Source organism: Mirounga leonina, unplaced genomic scaffold, assembly GCF_011800145.1.
Source record: "Mirounga leonina isolate KUSES-001 unplaced genomic scaffold, KU_Mleo_1.0 Mir_418, whole genome shotgun sequence".
Taxonomy (NCBI): Eukaryota; Metazoa; Chordata; class Mammalia; order Carnivora; family Phocidae; genus Mirounga; species Mirounga leonina.
The window spans coordinates 15,777,955-15,796,511 of record NW_023270739.1 but is presented as its reverse complement, the minus strand read 5'-3'; the positions used below and the strand labels follow the sequence as shown (position 1 = coordinate 15,796,511).

The following is an 18,557-nucleotide window of genomic DNA, read 5'->3' as shown; positions in this document are numbered from 1 at the left end:
AACTTGTTTTATGAGGCCACCATTACCTTGATCCCAAAACCAGACAAAGACCCCATCAAAAAGGAGAATTAGAGACCAATATCCTTGATGAGCATGGATGCAAAAATTCTCACCAAAATACTAGCCAAGAGGATCCAACAGTACATTAAAAGGATTATTCACCATGACCAAGTGAGATTTATCCCTGGGCTGCAGTTGGTTCAACACCTGCAAATCAATCAGTGTGATACAATACATTAATCAAAGAAAGAACAAGAACCATATGATCCTCTCAATAGATGCAGAAAAAGCATTTGACAAAGTACAGCATTCTTTCTTGATCAAAACTCTTCAGAGTATAGGGATAAAGGGTACATACCTCAATATCATAAAAGCCATCTATGAAAAACCTACAGCGAGTATCATTCTCAATGGGGAAAAACTGAGAGCTTTCCCCCTAAGGTCAGAAACACGGCAGAGATGTCCACTATCACCATTGCTATTCAACATAGTATTAGAAGTTCTAGCCACAGCAGTCAGACAACCAAAAGAAATAAAAGGCATCCGAATCAACAAAGAAGAAGTCAAACTCTCACTCTTTGCAGATGATATGATACTTTATGTGGAAAACCCAAAAGACTCCACCCCAAAACTGCTAAACTCATACAGGAATTCAGTAAAGTGGCAGGATATAAAATCAATGCACAGAAATCAGTGGCATTCGTATACACCAACAAGACAGAAGAAAGATAAATTAAGGAGTCGATCCCATTTACAATTGTACCCCAAACCATAAGATACCTAGGAATAAATCTAACCAAGGGTATATTTAAATAGCAGAGGATGGTTTCTAAATGGCTAAGAGGAGGAAAGAAGCTTATGTGGCTCCTGAGGGTGTGAAGGATTGAGAGCCATAAGAAGAAGGAGAGATGAGAGGTGAGCAGAGACTGGCACTGGTAAGGAGAAGGGAAAGAGAAAGAGATGGCTGCTGTCCCCATATCATAGGTAGTGGACTTTGGGATAACAAATGTTCAAGAAGAAATTCTCCCCCTGTTTGGTATATCTGATCTTAAGTCCTCACTTCCCCTGGGCTCCTATGTAGAATCTTCAGGAGTCTGGATTGTGTGGTACTTTGTTGAGTGTACATGTGAGTATTCCTGTATGTACAATGCTTTCTTGGGAACGTGAAAAGATGATGATTTCTGTGTGTTGTTTGATTCAGTGTAAAGGCAGAAGCAGTATCTGTGAACAGAACACCCAGGACAGAAGGGACCAGAGGCTGTAGGGTCCTAATAAGCTTCTGGACATTCCCAGACCATGGTAATTGGCAATGGAGGCAACTGGTTTAAAGGAATTTCTTCTAGAAAAAGGGGATAAGGAGGACTTCAGCTTATATCTACATTTTCTTTCCTTGTGTTATTCCTAAGCCTTTAGAAAAGTCTTGTTTAAACATTCCAGCTTGGTCTCAAGCTGTAGTACAGACTAGGAAGGGAAGGTTCATGTGTCCACACTTGGACCAGAAAGTGAAACAGTGGAGAAGCCCCCCCTCCAGCTCCTAAGACTAGCACGGTAGTGGCAATTGTTCTTAGTGAGAGATATTCATGGTGATGGTGAATTTTGGGGACAAGCGTGGTGGTTATATGATCCAACTTCCCTACCCCCACTTGAATGTGAAGATTTTCTCTTCATTGGCATCCTTGAAGCATCTACATACAGTTCTAGTTTATTTTAAAAAGACAATGAATTTCAATCCAGCTGTTGTATATTTGTCTACTTCACATGTTTGCAGTTTGGGAACCATAATAAGGGCTATATTTCTGTGCATATATTTCTAAGAATTCTGGAATTCCATAAATCTTAAATCATGCTATGATACATGTCTGTGAAAACTTCCCCCTAAAATAGAAATGCTGTTATAGATCCTACAGCATTAATATTTTTAAAAGTTGATAAATGGGTAAAAGTGCAATTTAGTCATTAAAATTTAACATATTCTGCTCATGCTTCTTATCTACCCAGTTATGTTCTCAGAACTAATTTTCACATTGTATTTAATGTGTGCTTTATTGATAGCTTCTTCGATCTGTGTAAGATGATAATTCAGGGAACAAAATGAATGGGATTTTTGGTGTAGGGAAAAGAACCTTTCCTAATAAGTCTTTTATGAAAAATAGTATTTCAGTCAAGGTTCTTTGGCTGCAGGGAACAGAAATTCACAGTTCAAATATAGTTCAAACTAGTTCAAATATAAGGAGAAATTTTATGGACCTCCCAGGACAGAAAATGAGTAGAATTATCTTACCTGGACATTTGAATTAGGAGTCACAAACTAAGACAAGACCCCTGTGATAATTGTAATTCATTTCATCTCTCCTTAGGTTGGATGAAAAAGGAACTAGAGGATATTATGCTAAATGAAATAAGTCAATCAGAGAAAGACATGTATCATATGATCTCACTGCTATGAGGAATTCTTAATCTCAGGAAACAAACTGAGGGTTGCTGGAGTGGTGGGGGGTGGGAGGGATGGGGTGGCTGGGTGATAGACACTGGGGAGGGTATGTGCTATGGTGAGCACTGTGAATTGTGTAAGACTGTTGAATCACAGACCTGTACCTCTGAAACAAATAATACATTATATGTTAAAAAAAAAAGAAGATAGTAGGAAGGGAAAAATGAAGGAGAGGAAATTGGAGGGGGAGATGAACCATGAGAGGCTATGGACTCTGAGAAACAAACTGAGGGTTCTAGAGGGGAGGGGGGTGGGGGGATGGATTAGCCTGGTGATGGGCATTAAGGAGGGCATGTATTGAATGGAGCACTGGGTATTATACGCAAACAATGAATCATAGAACATTACATCAAAAACTAATGTTGTAATGTATGGTGATTAGCATAATATAATAAAATAAAATTAAAAAAAAAAAAACTACTTTTCAGTTTCCTGCCTTGGTGCATTTATTTTTTTCTCTCAACCCCGGGCTCCTAGATAACACCATGTCTCTGTGGTGGATTGTGGCTAACAACAGCATTGTAGGTCTAAATTATCTATGTAATGGAAGCTTTATTTGGGGGTGGTAGAGGTAGAGGAGCTTTTGTCAATTCTTGGGGAGAATAATGCAGGAAATGCTGAAGGAACCCAAATATCATCTGGCTGAGACTGAACAGAGATGAAATTGGAGAAGAGAGGATTTTTTATTTTATGTATTTAGCTTTTTTTTTTTTTTAAAGATTTTATTTATTTATTTGTGAGAGAGAGCACAAGAGGGAGGAGTGGGAAAGGGAGAAGCAGACTCCCTGCTGAGCAGGGAGCCCGATGCGGGACCCGATCCCTGGACTCCAGGATCATGATCTGAGCCGAAGACAGTCGCTTAACCAACTGAGCCACCCAGGTGCCCTGTATTTAGTTTTTTGTACTTTGAGCTTTGAAAGGGGACTTTGGGGGTTAACTTTTGGGCTTTCATTTCACTGGGAATTGAACAATTAAGGGAAGTTTCTGTTATGTAACTTTGGAATAGTCTTCATTGTCTTAGTTGGGTTCATTGTATAATCTCTGGCAAGCTCTACCAGACCGTGTGGCTGGGCATGAGAGATGGGAAATAGAATAGGGAGTTATTCTTTAGCCTATAAGGAAATTGATCTTGAAGGTAATAAATGTCCTTTTCCAACCCAGAGACCTCAGGGCCAATAGTTGAATGGCTCACCTCAGAGATCCAGGAGAGCATATTAACGGTGGTAGGAATCCAGAAGGTAGGGGAAGACCAAATGTCCTGGTTTGCCTGGGACTGATTGGGTTCCTGGGATATGGGGTTTTCAGTGCTAAAATTGTAAAAGTCCCAGGTAAATCAAGAGGGTTAGTCAATCTGCCTAAAGGATGGAGCAGATGGGATCTGAAATATGGTTGGGCTTTTCCCCTCAATGGTCATGATGAAGAGGATGGGGAGGAGACAACTCCTCTGGTTGTTCATAATCCTTACCTCCTTGCATTATGGTGATCTCATAGAGGTTGAACTTCTGATATGGTGGCTGGTTTTTAAAGGGGGAAAGCAGAAGCTGCCCATTTTCCTAAGGCCTAGGCTTGAAAGTTCAAAAATGTTACTTCCATCACATTTTTTTGGTCAAAGCAGAGACAAAGCCAGCCTAAATTCAAGAAGAGAGGAAACAGTTCCCAACTCTGACGGATGGAGCAGCATGCATATACAACAAGGAAAGGAAACGGTAATGGCAATCTTTGGAGACTATCTGCTACAAATATCATTTTGTAAATTATGAGGCACACAGGAATATAAAATGTTAATGTTGTAAGGGCTTACTGTAGGCTAGGTCTGTCTACCCTGAGGTAAGTAAGATAGTTGCTCTTCTTAAGAACTTATATTCTAGGGGCACCTGGGTGGCTCAGATGATTAAGCATCTGCCTTCAGCTCAGGTCATGATCCTGGGTCCTGGGACCGAGCCCCACGTCGGGCTCCCTGCTCAGCAGGAAGCCTGCTTCTCCCTCTCCCACTCCCCCTGCTTGTGTTCCCTCTCTTGCTGTCTCTCTCTCTGTCAAATAAATAAATAAAATTAAAAAAAAACTTATATTCTAGAAGGAGAGATATACATGCAAATACACAGATGCAATACAGCATAATGTATATCTATTTACACATACATATACATTTACATATACATAAGATATAGAAGAATTATATAGATATCAGTGATTTTTTTTTATTTAGAGGTGGTAGAAAATAACAAGATTTCACAGACAATATAGGGTATTTGAGGGATGAATGGGAGTTTTTGTGGTTTATAAGAAGGGTTAGAGCATTCCAGGTACAGGGGAATCATGTACAGAGTTTCAGGAATTAAAGAGCATGGTTTGCACTGTAAGATTGGAGCATAAGACATAAGAGGTGAAAATGAAGGACAGGTAGGGAATATAACATGGAGGATCTTGTCTGCCATGTTGTAGAATCAATGTATTTTAAAGTGAGGGAGTGCTTTAATTAATTTTAGCTTTTTAAAAGTTTACTAACATAACATAATAAAATAAAATAAAATTTAAAAAAGTTTACTCTGGCAGCAGTAATAGTAACAATAATCATAATACCTAATGAATATTTATTGTTTTCCAGACACTGTTCTAAGTACTTTAATATCATTTGATATTACAAGAACCCTAAAAGTTTACCATTACTATCATCCCCATTTTACAGTTGAGGAAACTGAATCATAGAAAAGACAAATCACTTGCTCAGTATCTTACAGTTGCTAAAGGGCCAAGCTTAAATTTGAAGAGAGGTAGTCTGTTCCCTTAATCACTATATTATATTGCTATCTACTCTATGGCAGATTGTTTAGTGTTAGGAGTGCCTAGAGATCTATCTCCAGTCACTTTGGAGACTATTGAAATAATTCAGATGAGTGTTGTAATATCGTGAGGAAAGGCAGCAATAGTAGAAAGAAGTGATACAGTTGAGTCCCAAAGCTAAGGGAATACAGATAATAGGATTCAGGGGACAACTGAATACATGGAAAATAAAGAAAGAAAAACTGAGGATGACTTCTGAGTTTTTAGTTTAGGTGAACTGATGAATCCCAGTGACATTATCAAGAATATGAAATAGATGAGGATAGTTTGGTTTGGAGGGAAAGACAGAGTGTTCAATTTTGACACTGATTTTGAAGTGCTCATAGGACAACTGAGCAGAGGAGACAGTTGGAAGTTAGGAAAAATTCAATGGAAGAGGGAGTGCTTCCTAGTGCCAAATGCATTAGGAAGGTCAAGTAAGGTGAGACATGTGGAGCTACCATTGGATCTGTAAAAACAGAGGTCAGCATGACCTTGACAAGATCAGGGTGAGTGGAGAGGTGGCTGGAAGCCAGACTGCTGTGGGGGAAGAGAGGAGGAAGTGAAATCAGCAAGGGGTGGCCTAGATTTCCAAGAACTTGCTTGGGAAAGGAGAGAGAAAGATAGAGCAAGAACTACATAGAAAAATGGAGGGCAGAGAGAAGGCATGTTGTTGGCCCATTTGCTTGTATTTTTAAAGAATGGGTTAATTTTCTGGGTTGTGAGAATCAGAGGAAAGAGAAAGAGCCTTAAGATTTATGAGGAAGAGGGCATGATGGGTGGATAAAAATGCTAGAGTAGACCAAAGGCAGGGGTAAACAAAGAACAGATGGCAGGACATTTCTCCTTTCAAAAGAGGAAGGAAGAAGATAAGAATGTTTAGAGAAATGGGTATATTTGTACTTGTGGGGGTGGGGTAGGAGATTGAAAATTTTCATCTGGGGTCAGATCCCTTTGAAACTGCCCATACAATGTTGGTCCTCTATAAATATTTATTGAGTGATTTCATTTTGCTTTTTGTGGCTCAGTTTGCAGGTAAGTCCTTCCTCTCATTGAATCAGTGAATGTTAATTAACAATTACTGTGTAAAAACATGATGCTAGAAGCAAGGAGGGGTCTCAGGAAGTTCCAATATTGTTAATGACACTTTTATTATTATAGTTATTTATTGAATGATTATGAAGTCTCCAGCACCATGTAGTTTACATGGGATCACATTTAATCCTTATCAATAGGTTTAGTTTATGTCCATTTTTCAGATGAGAAAGGTGAGGTCAAATTGCTTTCTCAAAGTCACTACAGCCAGTAAGTGGTAGTTGGGATTCAAATTGAGATTTGTTTATCTCTAGGCACTTAAGCCACCAAATTATAGTGCTGACTATATAAGAAAAGTCTTAGGTTCTCAGAAATACCCTATCATTCTCTCTCAATCTCTCTGTCTCTTTCTGTCCTCTGTCTCTCTTTAACTCTCTTTCTCTCACACAATTTTATCAGTGATTTTAACATTGGCTTAATTGATGGCTATTACCCATCTTAGCAAGAGATTCCTGTCTCTCAATTCATCTATCCTTCCTTTCATCTTAAGAGCAAAAAGTCTGTTTTCTAGAACTCATTCTTCCTACAACTACTCGGCACAGTTCCAGCAAAATCCATGGGGTCACTGGAAAGAACAAGGTGTTATAAGACAGCATACTGTATACCAATTCACCTAAGCAGATGTCAGTGTTCTGATCTCTCTCTCAGTCTCTCTTCTCTCCTCCTCCTGCCTCCCTCCCTCCTTCATTCTCCTGTCCTTCCCCTTCCCCCTTTCTATAAGCAGTTGTCTTACTTAGTTTCTTCAGTGAACCCATCACATTGGACCGTCCATACAGTTACTTTTGCAAGAAGCTAATTATCGAACGTGCAGTGTACCAAGTACTGGGGAATTCTTTTCCATAAAGAAGTGGGCATGGATCAGCTCTGTGACTGCATTCTACATTGGCCCTGCTAGAGGGAAGATACTTTCTGGAAAAATCAGTCAATTTATCCCACTTCTGGCAGCTCTTCCCTTCTCACCAAGCCTGTGGTTAGGTTGCTGGAGCACAAGAACTGCTGTGAGCCATTTCTGCATCTGTGGCCATGGAGGTAACAGAGGAAGCCGGTGACTGCCATCAGCACCCCAAGGCCATCAGAATGATGCTCTGAAACTACTCTGATTGAGGTGGATGCTGGGGTCACTGGCTGCCTAGAGCTTTGCAGGGCTTTCAGTGCTCTGTTGGCCTGGAAATACATTCAGGGCAAAGGGCTTGGGCTTTTTTCCCCCTTGTGGTATTTGGCTATGTTGAGCTCAAATCCTAGCTCAGCTCTGGCAGAACTGAGGACTGTATAAGTGAAAAATAGTGGAATGAAACCTCAGAACACGTTATGACCTTCAAGAAGGTTTGGTTTGGATTGGGTTCTAGAAATGGTCTGGGTTTTTTGGTTGCAGACTTTATTTTCTTTCCAGAATGCATTTTGAACCTCTTCAGAGAGCTGTTCATGACCTCTGAGAGGCATCTGAGGCTCTGGTGGTCCTCACATTGCCCGTCCCTATAATCTCACCCCTAACAGTAACAATAGGCATAAAAGAAGGATAATGTTAGAAGTTATCATTAAATGAATGTCATGTACCAGGAACTGGGCTAAAGAGCATTACAATTATCACTGCATGTCATTTTCAAAAGACTTCAGTAAGGAAGGTATGGTTGTGCCCATTATATTATGATGACACTAAGGCTTAGGGTATTTGATGTCTTGTCCATGTTCTCAAGATAATGGCAGTGTGGGATTTGAACATACGGGTATTGGAATTCAGGTTGTGGGCTCTGAACACTGTATTGTACTCCCATTCTCCTTCTTTTCCTTCTGTTCTCCTTCCCTACTTCTTCCTCCTGCCTTTCTCTACTCCTCTCTTCTCCTCTTGTCATTCTTCCCTTTTTCCTCTATTCACCAGGGCAATTCAGGCAATACTTTTGGAATGCTTGCTGTAGACAAACTACTACGCTGTCAAAAACAAAGAAGACACATCAATGTCAACTGAGGAGACCTTTAAACATTGACAGGATAAGATTGGAGCCAGGCCAGTGAGCCTGTTTTTCATGGGGAGGGTCCTTGAAGCTAGTCTTATGTAAGAACACACATTCTTTCCTTTGATTTCCAAATATGGCACTCAAAAATCTGATGTTTAGATCCTAATTAATTGAGAAGAGAAAGGAGTAAGGATATCTATTGTGAATTGATTGTCATTTGTGGCTAAGACAGAGGGAAGAGTGGACTCCTTGGAGTTCTTAGGTTTCCAGATTCACATCCCAGTTCTCATCTATAGAAGGCTGAATTTGGCCAAGGTACTTAATGTTTTTGTGTCTTAGTTTCTTTATTTGTAAAATATAGATAATTGTATTTACCTACCAGGGTTTTTGAGAGGATTAGAATAGTCAATATATTTAAATTACCTACTTAATAATTAATAGTTGGTAGTTCTTGCCTCCTTCCCTAGTTGCAGAAACAAAGCTTAACAGTATAACACTTCTCTTCAAGAAGAAATTGCCAGCCACCGCAATTCCCACCACCAAGTGATCTGTGGTAGTTTCTCAGCCTTACAGCTTGGATTGCAAACTCAAAAGCCTATGGGGGTCAGATAGATAATGTAAATGAGGGAAATTGGTTAGGTTCACTCAGTTACATAGAGTAGTATGGAATAGTGAGGATTGTGGCTAACTGGAGAAAACAGGGAAACAGGGAAAATGAACTTCCATCAGTTATTTCCTGTGGGACTGTGGGGCCAGAGTTGCCACACCATTCACTGTTTTTCAAGAAAAGCTGAAAGTCTGAATTTTTAATAGTGAAACTTGCTGAATTTTACAATGTTGTCAAATTTATTCTGATTAAAAACGACAACAGCAAGAAAATACCATGAAGGATCAAAATACATGCCTCTAGAAATCAAACACATTTCACCTCTCCTTGGCTGTCTCTTTGGGAACTATAGCTCATCTTTTGGGACCCCTTATGCTTGGGCTTCTGCATACAGAAGCTGCTCCCTTACTTGCTTTCACAAAAAGTCCCGTAATCTCAATGAGCATTTAGTGTGATAAGAGATTTAGCTGGGAAGTTGAGGGTCACAGAGAAGTTACATCACACCCTATGTTTCTCTTGCCCCTTTCACCTACACTCCTCCTCACCTTTCCCCCTGCTTCCCCTCCACAGTCTCAGGAATAACTAATTTTTCTTTGTCTTAGCTGAATTTGTGAAGCTCTTTTCTTTGAAGTTCTGGCAGCAACTGACATGCATGCCCCACAGAGATGTTCTTATCCCAAGATTACCCCTCAAGATATTTTCCTATTAAGGTTGGTCCTTCTTCTGAAAGAATCCTCTGGCCAGCTGCACAGGGGGAAAAAAGTATCATTTATATTTTTACAAATGAATGGACCAATTAGCAAGGAAGGCGTGGTTTAATAAAATGCCAAAAGATGTGGTCCATAGGTTGAATGCCATACATTATGGAAAAGAGAGGTCCCTGAGCCTATAGGGGGCTTTTGTCTCAGAGAACACTTGATGTTCTGTGGCCATCCACAGTGGCTCACAGAACACTGGCTGAAACAAAGTATAGTAAGTGGATTGCCAAGTCTGTGTTTATAGAGGGATTGTCTGAAAGTTCTGCAGAGATCAGAATGGTGGACCTGGGGAGCAAGAACAGAGGGTGACATCAGAAAGGCAGACTACAGGGGTTATGAGGGTAAGCTTGGAATCCCAAGTCTGCCATTTGCAAGTTATGTACTCTCTTTGAACTTCAGTTTCCCTCATCTACAAATAGGAGAATACAATACTGTTTCCTACAGTTGTTGAATGAATTTCGTGGAAAACCATGCGTAAAGTACCTGGCCATTGTAGACACTAATGAATGCAAGCTTCCTTCCTTCTTAATTCCTTCTCATTCTTCCAGGTTCAGCATAGACATCATCCCCTTCCAGGTTGCTTTCTTTGAGCTCTCCTTCATTCCTTCCACATTGGGTTAGTACTCCACTCTTCTCCATGTCCCAGACTTCCTGGCATACCATTTGTATGTATCATCCTTATTGCATAGCATCAAATGATCTGCTTTTATTTCTGGATCTCTTGAATGCTAGGAACCATCTCACATTTACCTTTGTCTCTCTAGCTCCTCACACAGAGCTACATGAGTAATAGAAACTCATTAAATGTTTCCTGAACTAAGGGCTCTGAAGTGAGGCGAAAATTGTCTTAGGTAACCAGATAAACTTACAATTTAGAAAGACCTTATAAAATACTCTATTTCTGAAAAGGTGGGTTTTTTAAATCTGTATCTCTCTGTATATGACTTATTACCCAACATCAGTGCTTGGTCAAGCTCTAGCACTTATGGAGGACATTAACAAGGGCAAAACATGGAGTTTAACCTGGTGTCAACTTGAAAGTTTGGTCAAGATCTCAGAGAGAGAGAATTGAGTGGGAAGGAGAACACTTGTTTCCCTTGTGGAAAATGTCTTTGAGGGATGGCAATTAAAGACCCAGTGTACTTGAAAGTGTCTCTTCCAATCTGAAAATAAACTAAGCTTCCTGAGCTGCTTTTGGAAAACCAAAGCTTGGAGAATTTTTCTGACTTTCATCCTGCTTGCGTTAGCATTTGGAAGAGAAACAGGGAACAATTAACAATTAAAAGGAACCCACTGTATTAGCAAGCAGTAGATTTGGGGGAGAGGGAGACAGAAAGGCTAATGACTCTAACTTTTTAATTGTGTGAAGCCTAAAGAATTATGGAATTACCTAGAACTTATGCTTTTCATCTTTTTTCATTTGATCTCTTGCCAAGTAACTACTGTAGAATAATTTAATATTCTCTGAGTCGTCAATAATAAGGCTTGCAATGTGATAGTTAAATGCACTTGAAATTTTGATGAGATCATTAATAATATCTCTTGTCAGTGACTTAACTCTAGTTAATAACTTCCTTGTGACTTTCGTCAAATAGATTTTCCTGGGGGATATTAATTTCCAAAGGTTTATAGATGTCCTTCAATTGTTAGTCAGTGACAGAAATAGCTTTTCTGCTGTGGCATGTTTTGAGGTTTTGCCCTTACTTCTAAGAAAAAGGCGATAATTGTGTAAACCAACTACTCATCTGTGTTTGGCGTCAAGCTTTAACCTAAAACCTGAAGTAATATTTTCTAAAAAGAATAGTTTCATGTAATTTTCACAACACCATGCCAACACCAACTATTCTAAAATGGCAGCCTGTTATTTTACGAGTTATATAAGTCTAATAGAGGAGAAAAAATCCTCTTACCGTCTCTCTTTGGGAACAGTTTCTTAGAATTTTTCTGACTAATAGGAGATCACGTCAGTATGCTCATTTCTCATCTTCTGCAGCTCACGCCACACTACCAATCCAAACATACTCCCATTCCAGAGCCAATCCCAGAGTTTTCAAAGTGAACTGTATTTGTATCTGTTCTGTAGCAGGGAGGAAAAGCTTGAGAAAAGGTCAGCAGAGAATTGTTCATCAAATCCTAGAACTGTTGAGCAGTGGGTCATCCTTCAAAGTTGGAAGGAAGTATTTGAGGGCAAAAAAGAGAGAACAGTGCTATACATTGAATAATATTCATTCAGAATTTGTCACATTGCATAGGAACCTAGAGCCTCAGTGCCAAGTCCACACACATTTTTGTTGAATGAATAAATGTAATAAATAGAGCCAAACAGGGTTTGGATAAACTTACAGATGATTGATTAGGAAGAGGAATTCAATTTCTCTTAGGTTATAGACCCTCTACTACTTTCTGCTCTCATCTTCCTCTTCTAATTATGTGAATTACTGGAAAGACTCTTGCCCCTGGAACCAGGAGAATCTTTTCCACTATTATGTTCTTAGAAAAAATAAACATATATTCTTTGAAATTTCTTCTTTAAAAAAACTAGAAGAGAGAGAACTGTGTACATGTTCTCTAATGTCCTTTAACCATGAAGCCCAGGAAAGTACTGTCCCATTGTACATTATCTCTAATGTCCTTTAACCATGCAGCCAGGAAAGGATTTTGTACATGATCTCTAATGTCCTTTAACCATGCTGCCCAGGAAACTACCTCCAAATGTAGTAGAAAAGAAGCAAATGGTTGGATTAAGAGACAGTCCTTTTCTGGGCCTGCACAGTCCTCTTGGGAGACAGGACACATTCAGAAATAGAGAAATAATGGTACAATGAACATATGCGGAAGTCGAAACAATTAGCATGTCTATATGCTGTCACCCCAGGAGATAAGACATTCTTTCACCCATCAAGGAAGACACTGGCCCTAGGCTCTTGCTCTACTCTGCTTGTTTTTCCAGGACATCATTCCACCAATTCATCCTTTCTCTATTAACTTTAATATCTCCACCTGTCTTGGAGATTTCTTCTGGGCTCAGAAGAGCACTCAAAAATTTCCTAATCTAAACAAACAAACACCAACTACCTCACTTGGGCAATGTCTCATTCCAACTATTGGCCTATCTTTCTTTGTCCTATCTTATCTCAATTTCCACAGTCACTACTTCTACATTCTCATCTGTCTTTCATTTCTCAACCCTCCCAACCTTCAGTTTTTATCCCTTTCTGTTCCTGGAGATGTGTGCTCTAAGATACGGTGGCCTCCCCACACTAGCTAAGATCACTAGCCCAGTCTCTAGACACTTTCAGTCCCTGTTTTATTTTATTTTTTTATTATTTATTTTTTTATTATGTTATGTTAGTTACCATACAGCACTTCATTAGTTTTTGATGTAGTGTTCCATGATTCATTGTCAGTCCTTGTTTTATTGGATGGATCACTCCACTTCCTTTGACACCACTTCAATGATCAACTGAGGTCTCTAATATTTTTTGCTCCTTGGTTCTCTGCTCTCATTCTCTTCCTAATTTTCTCATCATTTTCACCATCTCCACTGTGAAATCCTTGTTCCTCTTACCTTCTCTTAGATATTGGTGCTCTTCCTTTCTTTTTTATCCAGTTCTTTTCTCAATTTCTATGTTCTCTTGAGGCAATTAAACTCACTCTTAGAATTTACATATTTTTGCCTCATAAAACTGTCTCTTTCTTGAGCATCAGACTAATATGTTCAACTGTCTGCTCACTGGATAGTATTATATTAGGCATGATGGGCTTCATGCTGGAGCCTGTGAGGTTTTCAAGGGCCTATTAACACACCTGTGAGACTTAAATAAATGAATGATAAACTCCAAAAATATTAAAACAACCCTGCAAAAGCTGAATTAATGTGTTATTGGCCCATGCTGTGATGAGCACTGGGTGTTATACCTAACTAATGAATCATTAAACAGTACATCAAAAACTAATTATGTACTATACAGCTAGTTGAACATAATAAAAAAATAAAAACCATAACATTTTGTTAATTTCATTACAAGAGTAAATTTATTACTTAAAATGTTCAATTTGTAAACAATTGAAAAAATCATAATAAAAAATTAAATGTAAATAATTTCAAAAATCAAAATTATAAAAACCCTCTCAAATTTTTTATTGCAAAAGTTAAATTTAATGTGGGATGTGGGTAAATTTTAATATGCTTGTTATGCTGTGGGATGGGGCTTCCAGAAATAAGAGTGCCTGGGACTTTGAAGGTCTTACAAACAGCACCACTTCCTGTATTATCTCCATCTGGATATTCCACAGGCATCTAAAAACTTGGCATGTCCAAGGCCAAATTCATCTTCTTTCCTCTCTGGTACTCCCTGTTTTGGTTGGCATCACCCAGTGATCCAAGCTGGAAGTCATCCTTGGCTTTTTGATCTTATCCAAGACTCTTCATATTCTCCCATTCAATCAATTGCTACATCCAATTAGTTTTATCTCCATATGATGTATTAAATCTATTCATTCCTTCCATTTCTTTCTTGTTGCTGTAGTTTAAGCCCTGGTCAAACCTCATTTTGACTATTGCAATAATCTTATAAGTGGTCTCCCTGCAGCTGCTCTGTCTGCTCTTTCCTTACAGTTGACTTAAAGTTCACATTAGACCTTGTCACTCTTATTTAAAAGGCTTCAGGAGTTTGGTAGTGATTACAAAAGAAAGCTTGAGTTCCTGAGCATGGCCACACAAAGCTTTGGTGACCTGCTCTTACCTGTTTCTCCAGTCTTATCTCTCACTTCTCCCTCCCTGGCACTTGCCAGTTAATCAATTACTTTCTATGCAACGTGAGGGCTCTCCTGGCCTCTGGGTTTGCTCAAAATGACCTCTCTGCTTGGAATGCACTTTTCTACTTTGCTCACTAACTTCAATTTATTCTTGAAGATTCCACTCAGTTATTACCTGTTAAAGAAAGTCTTCCAAGAATGTCTCAAACCTGGACAGAATTCCCTTCCCTATAGGATCCATACCTACCTCTATCACAGACTTACCACACTCTATGCAACAATTTATTCACATGTCCTTCTCTACCCTTTCAATGATGGGTAACAGAATGGCAGGGGTGCTCTCATTCCTCTCTTCAAATTCTCATTCCATGCTTCAAGATAGGAACCAATTTCTTTTTTTAAAATTTATTTTATTTGAGAGAGAGGTAGAGGAAGAGGGAGAGAATCTCAAGCAGCCTCTGTGCTGAGTGTGGAGCCCAACGTGGGGCCTGATTCCACAATCCTGAGATCATGACCTAAGCTGAAACCTAGAATCAGATGCTTAACCAATTGAGTCACCCAGACACCCCAGGAATCTATTTCTTAATCAGCCTTATGTCAGGGAAACCATTTCTCAAATATTAATCACCTAGAAACCCAAGTCTTGACTGAAGTACTCAGGTAGAACTCAGACACAGCCAGCCCAGAAATCTATCTAAAACAGTCCCTATAAAGTAATTTTTAAACTCAGGTTGAATTGAGTGTGAATGGACATGTTCTTTGAAGTAGAGATGACATCTAGTTTACATAACAATTAACACAAACTTAATCATATGTGACCATGGAGACTCTCAATTTTTTAATTGTTCCTCACCAAGAATTTGCTAAAAATCTCTTGGCTAGGTTTGGCTGAGGAACTGTCTCTGTCCTGGTCTGATCCAGATGTGTTTTTCCTTTAATTTCCCAGTTTCTGCTGATCCTGTTCTGGGACCTTATGTTCTTATGGTCTCTGATGTTTACATGAAAGACTCATTCCCTCTAATACTATGGTCTCTATTGGAAAGAGAAGCTTTATTCTCTTCATCTGCACTTGTTCAATGTCCATGTCCAGATTTGAAATAGTGTCTATACCGTCTACATTTAAAGAGGTTGTTTTTCTTCAGCACTCTGTCAAATGTTCTCTGAAAGGGGCGCCTGGGTGGCTCAGTTGGTTAAGCGACTGCTTTCGGCTCAGGTCATGATCCTGGAGTCCCTGGATCGAGTCCCGCATCGGGTTCCCTGCTAGGCAGGGAGCCTGCTTCTCCCTTTGACTCTCCCCCCTCTCATGTGCTCTCTCTCGCTCATTCTCTCTGTCTCAAATAAATAAATAAAATCTTTAAAAAAAAAAAAAATGTTCTCTGAAAGCTCCTGATTCTCTAGGTCCTTTTCTTCTCCTTTCCCTACACAACCATAGCAGAAAGTTAACAAGACAGATAAAGGGAATGAGGAGGCATAAATGTTTTCTAATGGCCTCATAAATAGGGTTGTTGGATTTAATAAATAAACAAAACCAGGATGCCCAGTTACATTGAAGTTTTAGAAAAACCATGATTTTTTTTAAGTATGTCTCATGCAGTATTTAAGACATACTTACACTAAGAAAAAAATCCATGATTTATCTGAGATTCAAATTTTATTTTATATTTTATTTGGCAACCTACTCATAAGTTGTATTCTTAGACCCAGCCACACTTCACGTGCATATTAAACAAATAGGAATAATTTTCATTTGCACAAGCAAATATCTTCATTCCCACTTTTCCTAAAGCAAAGATGCCCTCTTGTCTATCTTTAATTTCTCTACATGGAACAGGAGTCCATAAAATAGTTATTTTCTTCTTAATTCTACAGTTAAAAAATGACATCATAATTATGATGATACCTGGCATCTGGCACCACATCTGGATTTTAGGGAGTTAGGGGTATTATTAGGTTCTGTGGGAAACCAGAGGGCATGTGTTCCATCTAAAGGAGGTGCCACAACTCAGTCTCAGTGTGGCTATTTGGCAATGCAGTTGCAGTATTTTGAGAGTCCGGTTTTTGTTTTCCTCCAAAAGAAATGCCAGATATTTTGATTTAATGTGAAAACTCCAGAATTGTAATCATAGATAACCAATTCAACTCTTAATGGAAACAAATGAGCACAAGGTAAAACAAACACACATGCACTCTCTGCATTTGAGTGTTTCCTCCTCTTTTCAGGTTGTCAGCTTGCTGCTGCTGGAGTCCTGCACTTTGTCCCAATGTCTCACGGCAGAAAGAAAAAGGTTAGTCTCTGAGTGAGGCAATTTTGGAAGAGTTTCTGATGAAAATGTTCCCTCAGTGGGACAGAAACCCAGGTGTCAAGGCAACAAGATGATTTTTCTACACATCTTTCTTTCTGAGTTTTCTCTTTTGCTCTCCCCCAGTTAAGCAAGCAGTGGGATCTTGCTTCCTTTTCTCAGGGAGTTTTATGGCAGGGAACAAAGGATGTAAACAATTATTTTTTCTAGCTTTTGTTTTTCAAAATTCCATGCCACTGAGGAAATTTTCTAAGGCTGCCGTCTAGAGAGTTTGAGGAGAGAAAGAATGGCCCTGAGGGAACCATAAGGAGTGAGATTCTCCCAGACTAAAAAAAAAAATAATTCTCAGACAGTAGAAAGGGGCAGAGGTTTGTGGTTTCTGTGAGCAGTGGACAACATCCTTCTCCTCACCATCCCTCCCTGGCAGTGCTTGAAGGAGGTGGCTGGATCCCAGAGGGAACAGTGGCAGAGGAGGCATGAGTAAACACTTAGCTCCCCAGAGGCATGTCACAATCCCAGGACCTAAGGGAACCATCTGAAGAGAAAAAACACAAATCACAGAGTGAATTGGTTCTACTGTGATTGGTGAATAAAGGGGCTTCCCGTTTCAGGGTGCTACTTAAGACCCCAGAGCTTCTCTAGTGCCAGATTTGAGAGGAGACCCCAGAATTACCATGGTTGAATACCCTAACTGCACAGTGTAATGGGGACTTAGAACTGAAATTAGTTTATTTCTAAAACATAAGGGAATAGGCACAAAGGAATAGGAATATTCACCTGAGTGTATGGATAGAGGTTCCTACCTACAACCCCTTGAAACTTCCCAAACAAATGTCTAACTTACAAATAACGTTATTTGTAACTACTCTGGTGGCAACAGCTCAGAGATTTACTAGTTAGACATTTCTCCTCATTCAACATATAGGGCACACTTAGTCAAGGTTGGGCTTTTTCACAGACTAAAATATAAAAACAAAGAAACTCTTGCATTAATTAGCATAAGAAATGCCTGTGCTTTTGCCAGAAAATACTAAGTATTCACCACTAGGTAACTCACCTAGGTGACTACTTGCTAAATTCCTGACCTCCTGATGCATGTTCCCCCAAACCAGTGGAGAGCGTCAGCTGTATTTAGTACGTGTGTCTGTGGTTTAGCACTTACAATTCATCTTCATACCAAAGGAACTTATGATATAATAATAATGATGATTATGATAACTATAGCATATAATAATAATAAAATTATGGTATAATAATATAATAATGTATGATAATTGTTTATATTATTAAGTAAATAATTATTATTCAGTCTTATTTTACAAATGAGGAAAATAAAGCAAAAGAGGTAAAATAACTCATTCAAGATTATACAGCTAGAAAACCCTAGAGCTAAGACTGAAATCTGAATGTTCTGACTGGCTCCAGAGTCTGAAGCCACTCCCCATCTGCTGTCTGGCCTCTCCATCGGCTATTCCTGCTTCCTGAATGCTCTGGACTTGACCAGGTTAGTCTCCCTATTCTGTGCTCTCAGGCCCCATATATGTTTCCTTCACGATGTTTATCATAGTTCATAAGGATATGATTATTTTCTGTCTCTCATCTAGACTGTGAGCATACAAAGGTAGGGAAACTGGGAAGGTTTGACTCACTGAGGCCAAGACAGTTCCTCCTCTTGTCCACAGTGATAGAATTATAGCCAGGCACATGACTCCCAGCTACCTATGCTGCCCAGCTTCCCTTGTAGTTGTGTGTGGCCACATGATTAAGTTTCTACAA

General features: G+C 39.3%; 1 long non-coding RNA gene across 4 annotated transcripts in view; it reads left to right on the top strand.

Annotated features, from left to right (window-relative positions):
- The window catches only part of LOC117998813, a 128,275-nt gene that overhangs the window by 96,894 nt on the left and 12,824 nt on the right, over positions 1-18,557 (top strand). For all 4 annotated transcript variants that reach the window (XR_004676089.1, XR_004676088.1, XR_004676086.1 and 1 more), the window contains 3 exons: positions 4,104-4,197; positions 16,702-16,766; positions 18,207-18,285. This is a non-coding gene — a long non-coding RNA (uncharacterized LOC117998813). The remainder of the gene's footprint in view (positions 1-4,103; positions 4,198-16,701; positions 16,767-18,206; positions 18,286-18,557) is intronic.